We start from the raw sequence: 12,272 nt of genomic DNA on the forward strand, positions 1-12,272 counted from the left end.
AAAATAGAGATTACTCATTTTACAGCCACAGGCATAAACATCATTCACGTATAGATTTTTTCTTAATCGATCAAGAGCTTGTATCCAAAGTCATGACCACTTCTTATGTTCCAGCTATATTATCTGACCACTCAGTAGTAACCCTGTCTATAAAGATTCCACAGGGAGGGCAGGCCAGAAGGTGGACATTAGATAGATCGTTATTACAACAGGAGAAATAAGGGGAGATCTGAGGAGACAAATGGAGGAATATTTTATGTTTAACAAGGCAACTGCTTCAGAACAAATAGTGTGGGAAGCTTTCAAGACCTACCTAAGGGGTTTTTTCACAACCATAATGATTAAGAGAAGTAAGAATAGGAAGGAAACAGAGAGGAATTCACTACAGGAGATTAAGCAAAAGGAGCAACAATTGCAGAAGGCTTCACTCGAACAACATGCCAATATACACACCTTACAACAAGAATTAGAAAATCTGAAATCGAAATATCAGGCGAATCTTGATAAGATCATTAAAGAGAAATGGGATTCAAGTAAACTTAGCAACTTCGCATATGGGGAAAAATGTGGCCGCCTCCTTGCATGGAAGGCTAGGTCTGATAGAGCAAGAAATCAAATCAACGGCCTTAAAGTGCAAAGCTCTGGTGATGTCTCCTATGCCAATGAAGTAATATCGGAAGAGGCAAGAAGATACATGCAGACCTTATATTCTGAAACCAGGGACAAATCTAATCTGGTTGGTGATGGATGGTTGGAGGGGGTCAGACTTCCGCAGTGTCAGGAGGACGACTTTGACTTTGTAAAATCTGAGATAAAAGAGGGGGAAGTTCATAATCAGATGAAGAAGATGGCAAAAGGGAAAGCTGCGGGCCCGGATGGACTCCCTGTGGAGGTATATCAAATTGGTGCGGAGATAATCGTCCCAGTTCTCACTTCTTTGTTTAATAAAATATATTTGGCTGGTGAACCGATTCCAAAGACCTGGTTGGAGGCCTCAGTTGCTTTAATCTTGAAGCCGAATAAGGACCCCCTGACTATTGAATCATATAGGCCGATCTCCCTGCTGAACACTGACTACAAAATTTTTGCAGGAGTATTGGCGGCGAGGCTAGCCAAAGTGATTAAAACTATTATACATGAGGATCAGAGGGGTTTCATGCCAGGTAGGCAGATCAATGAGCTGACTTTTCAGGCCATCACAGCAATAGACTATGCTACTGATAAGAGACTTCCGCTGACTATTGTAGCAATAGATGCCGCAAAGGCATTCGACCAGGTAAATTGGGACTACCTCTGGGATGTATTGTCCGCATTCGGTTTACCTACTAACTTTATCACCTCTATAAAAGCACTGTACTTGAACCCAAAGGCAAGGATCTTTGTAAATGGGACGCTCTCAGGTTGGGTGCAAATATCAAGGGGCACTAGGCAGGGGTGCCCCCTTTCCCCCCTATTGTTTAATTTATATATCGAGCCATTAGTGAATAAACTAAGGGCAGATCATTTAATAAAACCCTTTTCAATAAACGATCTGGATCTAAAATTCGCCCTATATGCAGATGACCTCTTAATGTTCACTTCCAATCCTGAGGTAGCAATACCTAGACTTTTTGAACATGCAGAAGCTTTTGGAAAGACCTCTGGTTATAGAATAAATAAGGATAAAACGGAAATTATGCAATGGAACCAGGAGGCAGTGTTGCCTGAAACAAAAATAAGGATGAGGTACCTTGGGATTCAATTAGTCCAGGACATTACTCAGATATCGATAGTTAATCTGGATAAGGTGTATAAGGAAATCTGTGGACAATTACAGCGTTGGTCCGGGCTCCCATTAAACATCTTCGGGAGGGTGAATCTTATAAAGATGATTATACTACCAAAAGTAACTTTCTTGTTTAATTCAATACCCTTATCTTTCGATACAAAGGCGGTGGGAAAACTACAAGGAAAAATAGGCTCATTCATCTGGAATTCCAAAATGCCCAGAATTTCTGCTAAAAAGTTAAGGAGACAATTAAAAATGGGAGGTTTGGCGCTACCTGACATCTTGCATTATGCTCATTCCTTCCATTTTAAAAATTTTAGAGTTATGGCAGGTAAGGCAGATACATCTTTTTTGGGACGTTTGTTTCAGGCAATATTGCATGGTATCCCCCAAGGTCACGAATACTTTTTATTTAAGTTTGGAGACCCCAGATTCTACAAAAAGGTCAGGCTAAAGGTTTTAGTCACGGCTCTGAAGAATTGGGTTTTCTTCAGGAGGAAACTACAAATTCCATACTACGCCTCTCAGGCCCCAATATGGGACTCTCCAGGGACCCCAGAATGCCTTGGAGACCAACTGTCAACCCCTCTCAAATTAGCAGGGTTAATGCAGTGGAGAGATTTACAAAATGATCAACAGCTATTGGGGTGGGACTCCCTCTCTCTGTTGACGGGAGGAACCCTTACAAGATTTAAATATTATCAGTTGTCAAGCTGGTGGTCTACGGAAATATGGGATTGTACATCTAACCCGAAATTTGATTTTGTAAATAGAAAGGGGCGTTGGGATAAAGAACTCGCTTTTTGGTATGAGACTTTGATGGAAAAAGAGGGAGTTACTGATTTGGAACTTCAGAGTCTCTGGGGAGATGTTGTGGGGCTGGATAGCAACAAACTGGTAGACTTGTGGGGGGACTCTTTTAGTCTGGTGAACGGAATAGTAAAATCCGCTCCTCTTAAACGAAACCATCTGTTCACACTGTACAGGGTATATTTCTCCCCAAAAAGACTGACAAGGATCACAAATATACAATATAGCTGCCCAAGGTGTAAATCATTAGAGGCAGATGATTTGCATATGTTTGTAGAATGCCCTAGCCTTAACTTGTTTTGGAAAAAAATTGAGGGTTTTTTGATGGACGTACTAGGAACTCGGATTGTGCTTTCACCGGCAATGATTCTGTTCGGTCTGGGGACGGATTACCAGCTTGCGAACCAGCAGACTAAATTTATTTTCTATGTGATGTTACTGGCTAGACGAGAAATATGTAAAGTATGGAAATCTGAAGATGCTCCCACCTTTTCTGAGTGTTTAAGGTATATTATTTATATCAGTGAATCTGATATAGCATGTGATAATTCCTCAGAGTCTAAGATCTGGGAACTCCTTGTGGCATGGCGGAACAGATGAGAGTATTCCGATGATTTCACCTGGGTACTGTTGGTGCTTAGTCCTCAACCAATCCGAGGGTCGCCAAGTCACAGAGGCTGAGGTGGATAAAGCAAACAGTAAACACTAGAGGGGAGTATCTCTTTCCGGCTCTCTCTGGCATCGAATTCTGTGGGCGTAACATCATGATGCCAGGGGGAGGGGAGAGGATCTCCGTCTAGAGCACCCAAATTGGTATATGAGGAATAAAAAAACAACAAAAAAAAAAAAAAAATCTTAGCAGCACATGATGTGCTTGCCTCTGCACATGTAGGTGTTTCCGCCACAGTGTCATTATTAAAACAGAGATACTGGTGGCCACACATGAGGAAACAGACCAGAAACTATGTTTGGAATGTGAAATATGCAAAAGATGAAAGTCTCTACTGTGAAACAGCCTGCGCAGACACCCCTGTTAATTTCAGATAAACCATTAGCTTGAGTTTACCTGGACCACTGTGGTCCCTTACAAAGGGATGGTAACTATAAATATATCATGGTCGCAGAGAATTCATGTTCAAGGTTCATTTGGATGGGGCCTAAGCGCTCGGCTGACGCTCGAACTGTTATAAAAGATTTGCGAGTCTTTATCGGCACATACACAGTTGGCACGCTACATTTTGACCAGGGACCTGCATTTAGCTCTCAGCCTACAAGGAGGCCATGGCCAAATTGGGTGTTGCATCGCGGTACTCTAGTTCATTCCATCCTGAGGGAAATTCAGTTGTGGAGAGAAAAAGCAATCCATAACAGCTAGGGTATTAGGTTCGGGTGACGGGTGGGTCAAACATCTAATAAGTGTCCAACGTAGCCTTAATAACTTGCCAAGAAGTTCTCTAGGGGGTATCATTCCATATGAGGTCCTTTTTGGGACTAGGATGCTGATTGTGGACCTCGATTGTCAGACTTCCGTGGTAGACCAAAAAACATTTGATATCAAAGACCGTTTTGCTGTTTTACAGGACCTAAATGAAATAAGAACGAAACAAAGCAACGTGTTCCTGAAGCCAACTACTACTGAAGAGAAACTGACCGTCCCAGCAAGGCCTGTCTGGATTCCTAAGCTTGGGGATCTAGTCTGAGAAAAGATTGCGGACAAGAAGGAATTTGGGCCTTCTTATAGACAACCAGTACCTGTCCTAGCAATCCACAGGTCAAGAACAGTAATACTGCCGCCCCTTGCTGGTAAAAAGGAGAACAGGTTTGTGTCCATCGACCTGGTCAAACCACATCATGTGGCCGATAATAAGCAGTAGACCAAGTGGACTCTGCCAATGTAGCAGACGCCCTGCTCTAGCAACAATCCAAGAGGTTCAAACTGAGAGACTCATCACCTTTGAAGAATCGGCAGTGCGAAAAGAAGGACTAAGCAACAATAGTTATAGTTATAGTTATAGTTATTTATTTATATAGCGCTGAATCACCCATGAGGGTATCTCGGCGCTTAGGCTGTGGAACCCTTCCTGGCTCTCCCTGTGAGGGGCGGAGCCAGGCATCCCAGCACTGGTGGGGCCGTTGTGGAGATTAAGCAAGCTATTGCCCAGAGTTGCAGCGTGGGGCCCATGATTAGAGAATCGAGAAGCGAGAATTATCGAGTCCGCGGACATTGATCCTAGACCCTGCCGCGTCGGGAATTGAACCCTGGTCCCGGGCCTGATCTCTGCTTCAGGGTCTGCCGCCTCTAACCAGTGAGACACACTTCTCCAACAAAGCTATGGAACTTGTACCTCTTGAGACCCAAATAACAGTTTGTCAACAAACGCCTGTCTACAATGAGCTAGCATCTTAATACACAAATGTAACATGTGATCAAGTGGTTCCAGCGATTTAAAAGAATCCTGATGCAATCCCAACAATTGACAGAACTGCCTCTGGCTATTTTATTAACTTTGATACGTTTTCTGAGGATCCAAGCGAACCTGAAACTACACCAGTAAAAAGAACTTTGAAAGATCAAGCAACAGACCTTTTTCATCACCTGGAAAAGTCTTATCTGGTTTCACCATGGATTGAACTTTGGATTGAGGTTGGGTGTACTTTTTCTTCTACTTTGGTTGACTCTGGTAATAACTTTGGGAATGCAGATAAATGGAAGACATGTCAAAATGGACACAGCAAGTAAGAACATCATCTTACTCCTCAAGCCACACAAATCATCCCATTGTGAACAAAGAGACTTGTCATCAGTGAACTTCACAGCCGTTCCTACACCTGGGGGTATAGCTTGGGACAGAACTGATTATGACATTTTTGGCCCGTCGGATCTGTTGAAGATTCCACACTTATTCAAGATTTCATTTAGTGACTTTGTTTCATCGAGTACCTTTTCTGATGATTGGGACTTCTAGACTGTTAATAATATGATGTCAGACTTAGATATGTCTGCAGTTTTAACTAATCATGAATATTTAGAAGGTTCATGAGACTATGAACAAATGTATTGTTATAATCACTATGGTCATCATTACTTGCACAAATCTGCAATTCCTAGAAATGTATTAATGTATAACCAATGGGAACATTGTCCTACTTCACCAAAGGGTAGCTCAAAAACTTTTGCCAATACGTTTCCGTACTTTTCAGGGTTCAATGTATCCAATGCTGAATCATTTTACTTTAAAAATGTAAACAAAACAGGAATGAAAAGTATGCTGACAAATACAAAAACATATTTATTCTGCAGCCTTTTATGCTCAAATGTGTAAACTAGGTTTTGACTTTTGGAAAGACAACATTGAGACGAAAACTGTCTGGGGCACAAAAGATTGGCAGGTCCAGGGTATAGAAGACCCAAGATATGTTCAAAGACAGCATCCAGGAATAATAACAACATACAGTGTAGCAGGGGTGCCCAAACCTGTCCTGGCGGGCCGTATCCATGCCAGATTTTTGGGATATCCCCATCTGGTGATCACGGTTCGATCCCCGGCGCCGGCGGCAGATCAGAGTGCCCAGGACGGGGTCCATGTGACCCGGGCAGTCCTATCCCCTGGGTGTACGTGGTTGTCCGACATGTCGGTCGGATGTGCTTTTACGTACCGGATCGGAATCGGCCCCCATAAAATCGTACGTAAAGTATATAGCAAATCAACCTGAAATCTGCTGGGTCAGAAAGGGCTCGATTCCGATCCGTGTCGGAAGGTTAGGAGTCCGTACGAATTTGTCGGGACGGCATGGCAGAGTGCCCGGGATGGGCTCCATGGCTCTTGGGCAGTCGTCCCCCGGGCGTCCGGGGCTCCATCCAGGCCGACGGCATGGCAGAGTGCCCGGGACGGGCTCCATGCGTCCCGGGCATTCGTCCCCCGGGCGTCCGGGGCTCCATCCAGGCCGGCGGCATGGCAGAGTGCCCGGGTCGGGCTCCATGCGTCCCGGGCATTCATCCCCCGGGCGCCTGAAACTGCTGGGTCAGAAAGGGCTCGATTCCGATCCGTGTCGGAAGGTTAGGAGTCCGTACGAATTTGTCGGGACGGCATGGCAGAGTGCCCGGGATGGGCTCCATGGCTCTTGGGCAGTCGTCCCCCGGGCGCCCGGGGCTCCATCCAGGCTGACGGTATGGCAGAGTGCCCGGGTCGGGCTCCATGGTTTTCACGGTGGTCCTCCCCTGGGTGTCAGGGGGCTCCTGGCCGACGGCATGGAAAAGTACCCAGGACGGGCTCCATGCGTCCCGGGCATTCGTCCCCCGGGCGTCCGGGGCTCCATCCAGGCCGACGGCATGGCAGAGTGCCCGGGTCGGGCTCCATGGTTTCCAGGGTGGTCCTCCCCAGGGTGTCGGGGCGCTCCAGGCCGAAGGCATGGAAAAGTGCCCAGGACGGGCTCCATGGGTCCCGGGCATTCGTCCCCCGGGCGTCCGGGGCTCCATCCAGGCTGACGGTATGGCAGAGTGCCCGGGTCGGGCTCCATGGCTTTCACGGTGGTCCTCCCCTGGGTGTCTGGGGGCTCCAGGCCTTAGGCATGGATAAGTGCCCAGGACGGGCTCCATGCGTCCCGGGCACGGGCACGGGGACGGGGACAGGGGCTTCACTTCCGTGTCCAGCCATCTGATCGCCCAGATTCCCTCGGCCATCTGGTCGCCCGGATCCCCTCGGGCATCTGGTCGCCCGCAACGCTTTCCTATGGGGCGACCAGATGGCCGAACTTCCCTGGAAGTCCCGATGAGGTGCCATTCGCCGCCCGGATCCCAGCGAGGGCTCCAGGAGGTCGGGTACATTCGCGCCTTGGGTCCCCTCTGTCACCTCGCGTGCACAGATTACAAGAAAAGGGGGTAATTTTCCTCCGGATTACTAGGGAGAAGGGTACGCCCGGACACCCCTCCGAGGCTGGTGGTTCTCTGCCATGGGGACCAGATGGGCTATGCCTGGGCAACACCTCCCTAGGCCACCCGGGGCTTCCTTCCTCCAGGCCAACTGCATGTCAAATTGCCCAGGACGGGCTCCATGGCTCCTGGGCAGTCGTCCCCCGGGCGTCCGGGGCTCCATCCAGGCTGACGGCATGGAAAAGTGCCCAGGACGGGCTCCATGCGTCCCGGGCATTCGTCCCCTGGGCATCCGGGGCTCCATCTAGGCTGACGGTATGGCAGAGTGCCCGGGTCCGGCTCCATGGTTTTCACGGTGGTCCTCCCCTGGGTGTCTGGGGGCTCCAGGCTGAAGGCATGGAAAAGTGCCCAGGACGGGCTCCATGCGTCCCGGGCATTCGTCCCCCGGGCGTCCGGGGCTCCATCCAGGCTGACGGTATGGCAGAGTGCCTGGGTCGGGCTCCATGGCTTTCACGGTGGTCCTCCCCTGGGTGTCTGGGGGCTCCAGGCCGAAGGCATGGATAAGTGCCCAGGACGGGCTCCATGCGTCCCGGGCATTCGTCCCCCGGGCGTCCGGGGCTCCATCCAGGCTGACGGTATGGCAGAGTGCCCGGGTCGGGCTCCATGGCTTTCACGGTGGTCCTCCCCTGGGTGTCTGGGGGCTCCAGGCCGAAGGCATGGATAAGTGCCCAGGACAGGCTCCATGCGTCCCGGGCACGGGCACGGGGACGGGGACGGGGACAGGGTCGGGAGAGTCCAGGCGGCTTCACTTCCGTGTCCAGCCATCTGATCGCCCAGATTCCCTCGGCCATCTGGTCGCCCGGATCCCCTCGGGCATCTGGTCGCCCGCAACGCTTTCCTATGGGGCGACCAGATGGCCGAACTTCCCTGGAAGTCCCGATGAGGTGCCATTCGCCGCCCGGATCCCAGCGAGGGCTCCAGGAGGTCGGGTACATTCGCGCCTTGGGTCCCCTCTGTCACCTCGCGTGCACAGATTACAAGAAAAGGGGGTAATTTTCCTCCGGATTACTAGGGAGAAGGGTACGCCCGGACACCCCTCCGAGGCTGGTGGTTCTCTGCCATGGGGACCAGATGGGCTATGCTTGGGCAACACCTCCCTAGGCCACCCGGGGCTTCCTTCCTCCAGGCCAACTGCATGTCAAATTGCCCAGGACGGGCTCCATGGCTCCTGGGCAGTCGCCCCCCGGGCGTCCGGGGCTCCATCCAGGCTGACGGCATGGAAAAGTGCCCAGGACAGGCTCCATGCGTCCCGGGCATTCATCCCCCGGGCGTCCGGGGCTCCATCTAGGCTGACGGTATGGAAGAGTGCCCAGGTCGGGCTCCATGGTTTTCACGATGGTCCTCCCCTGGGTGTCTGGGGGCTCCAGGCCAAATGCATGGAAAAGTGCCCAGGACGGGCTCCATGCGTCCAGGGCATTCGTCCCCTGGTCGTCCGGGGCTCCATCTAGGCTGACGGTATGGCAGAGTGCCCAGGTCGGGCTCCATGGTTTTCACGGTGGTCCTCCCCTGGGTGTCTGGGGGGCTCCAGGCCGAAGGCACGGAAAAGTGCCCAGGACGGGCTCCATGCGCCCCGGGCATTCGTCCCCCGGGCTTCCGGGGCTCCATCCAGGCTGACGGCATGACAGAGTGCCCGGGTCGGGCTCCATGGGTCCCGGGCAGCCCTCCCCCGGGCGTCCGGGGCTCCCACCGCCAGGCCGACGGCATGTCAAAGTGCCCAGGACGGGCTCCATGAGTCCGGGACAGTCCTCCCCCGGGCGTCCGGGACACCCATCTCCAGGAGGCCAACGGCATTGGCAAAGTACCCAAGGCGGGCTCCATGGGTCCCGGGCAGACCTCCCTCGGGCGTCCGGGGCACCCATCTCCATGAGGCCAACGGCATTGGCAAAGTGCCCAGGACGGGCTCCATGGGTCCCTGGTAGACCTCCCCCGGGCGTCTGGGGCACCCATCTCCATGAGGCCAACGGCATTGGCAAAGTACCCGGGAAGGGCTCCACGGGTCCCGGGCAGGCCTCCCCCGGGCGTCCAAGGCACCCACCTCCAGGCCGACGGCATGTAAAAGTGCCCAGGACGGGCTCCATGGGTCCCGGGCAGCCCACCCCCGGGCATCTGGGGCACCCATCTCCAGGAGGCCAACGGCGTTGCAAAGTACCCGGGAAGGGCTCCACGGGTACCGGGCAGTCCTCCCCCGGGCGTCCGGGGGCTCCCTTCTCCAGGCCGACGGCATGGTTCAATGCCCAGGACGGGACGTCAAGTGGCCAGGACGGGCTCCATGCGTCCCGGGCATTCGTCCCGGGACGGGGACGGGGTGGGGAAGAGTCCAGGCGGCTTCACCTCCATGCCCGGCCATCTGATCGCACAGATTCCCTCGGCCATCTGGTCGCCCGGATCCCCTCGGGCATCTGGTCGCCCGCAACGCTTTCCTATGGGGGGGGGACCAGATGGCCGAACTTCCCTGGAAGTCTTAATGAGGTGCCATTCCCCTCCCGGATCCCAGCGAGGGCTCCATGAGGTCGGGTTCTTTCACGCCTTGGGTCCCCTCTGTCACCTCGCGTGCACAGATTGCAAGAAAGGGGGGTAATTTGCCTCCGGATTACTATGGGGCAGGGTATGCCCGGACACCCCTCCAGGGTTGGTGGTTCTCTGCCATGGGGACCAGATGGGATATGCCTGGGCAACACCTCCCTAGGCCACCCGGAGCTTCCTTCCTCCAGGCCAATTGCATGTCAAATTGCCCAGGACGGGCTCCATGGCTCTTGGGCAGTCGTCCCCCGAGCGTCCGGTGCTCCATCCAGGCCGACGGCATGGCAGAGTGCCCGGGACAGGCTCCATGCGTCCCGGGCCTTCGTCCCCCCGGGCGTCCGGGGCTCCATCCAGGCTGACGGCATGGCAGAGTGCCCGGGACGGGCTCCATGCGTCCCGGGCATTCGTCCCCCGGGCGTCCAGGGCTCCATCCGGGCTGGTGGCATGTCAGAGTGCCCAGGACGGGCTCCACGGGTCCCGGGCGTCCGGGGCTCCCTTTCCCCGGCCCAGCGGCATGTCAGAGTGCCCAGGACGGGCTCCACGGGTCCCGGTCATCCGGGGCACCCTTCCCCGGGCCAGCGGCATGTCAGAGTGCCCAGGACCAGTTCCACGGGTCCCGGGCAGTCCTCCCCCGGGCGTCCGGGGCTCCCTTCCCTGGGCCAAAGCATTTCAGAGTGCCCAGGACGGGCTCCACGGGTCCCGGGCGTCCAGGGCTCCCTTCCCCGGGCCAACGGCTTGTCAGAGTGCCCAGGACGGGCTCCACGGGCCCCGGGCGTCCGGGGCTCCCTTCCCCGGGCCAGCGGCATGTCAGAGTGCCCAGGACGGGCTCCACGGGCCCCGGTCATCCGGGGCACCCTTCCCCGGGCCAGCGGCATGTCAGAGTGCCCAGGACCAGATCCACGGGTCCCGGGCAGTCCTCCCCCGGGCGTCCGGGGCTCCCTTCCCCGGGCCAAAGCATTTCAGAGTGCCCAGGACGGGCTCCACGGGTTCCGGGCGTCCAGGTCTCCCTTCCCCGGGCCAACGGCTTGTCAGAGTGCCCAGGACGGGCTCCACGGGCCCCGGGCGTCCGGGGCACCCTTCCCCGGGCCAGCGGCATGTCAGAGTGCCCAGGACGAGTTCCACGGGTCCCGGGCAGTCCTCCCCCGGGTGTCCGGGGCTCCCTTCCCCGGGCCAAAGCATTTCAGAGTGCCCAGGACGGGCTCCACGGGTCCCGGACGTCCGGGGCTCCCTTCCCCGGGCCAACGGCATACAGGAGTGCCCAGGACGGGCTCCACAGGTCCCGGTCGTCTGGGGCTCCCTTCCCCGGGCCAACGGCTTGTCAGAGTGCCAAGGACGGGCTCCACGATTCCCGGTCGTCTGGGGCTCCCTTCCCCGGGCCAACAGCTTGTCAGAGTGCCCAGGACGGGCTCCACGGGTCCCGGGAAGTCCTCCCCCGGGCCAACAGCAGGTCAGAGTGCCCAGGACGGGCTCCACGGGTCCCGGGCAGCCCACCCCCCGGGCGTTCGGGGCACCCATCTCCAGGAGGCCAACGGCATTGCAAAGTACCCGGGAAGGGCTCCACGGGTACCGGGCAGTACTCCCCCGGGCGTCCGGGGGCTCCCTTCTCCAGGCCAACGGCATGGTTCAATGCCCAGGACGGGCTCCATGTGTCCCGGACAGACCTCCCCCGGGCGTCCGGGGCACCCATCTCCAGGCCAACGGCATGGCTCAATGCCCAGGATGGGCTCCATGGGTCCGGGGAGGCGTCCCATGCGCCTCCGGGCTTGGGAGACCCGGCTGGGTCCAGGGGCCCGGCCGGGCCCCTGGACGGGTGCTCCGGCCCTGGTCCCTGTCTCCCAGCCTACCGCACTGCCAAGGGCCTAGGAAGGGGTTCCGTTGTGCCCGGGGAGCCTCCCCTTGCTTGTCTGGGTTCAGGAGCTCTGTCCGGGGCCCCTAGGGGCCCGGGGGAGGGCGGCCTCCCCACCCCGGGTTCTGTCCTTGGTCCTGCTGCGTGGCAGGGTGCCCGGGACGGGGTCCGGAGGGACCGGGGAGGCGTCCCATGCACCTCCGGGCTTGGGAGCCCCGGCAGCGTCCAGGGGCCCGGCCGGGCCCCGGGTCGGGTGCTCCGGCCCTGGGCCCTGTCTCCCAGCCTGCCGCACTGCCAAGGGCCCGGGAAGGGGTTCCGATGTGCCCGGGGAGCCTCCCCTTGCTTGGCTGGGTTCAGGAGCAGTGGCTAGGGCCCCTGAGGGCCCGGTGAGGGCGGCC

Source organism: Lissotriton helveticus, chromosome 7 (genome assembly GCF_964261635.1).
Source record: "Lissotriton helveticus chromosome 7, aLisHel1.1, whole genome shotgun sequence".
Taxonomy (NCBI): domain Eukaryota; kingdom Metazoa; phylum Chordata; class Amphibia; order Caudata; family Salamandridae; genus Lissotriton; species Lissotriton helveticus.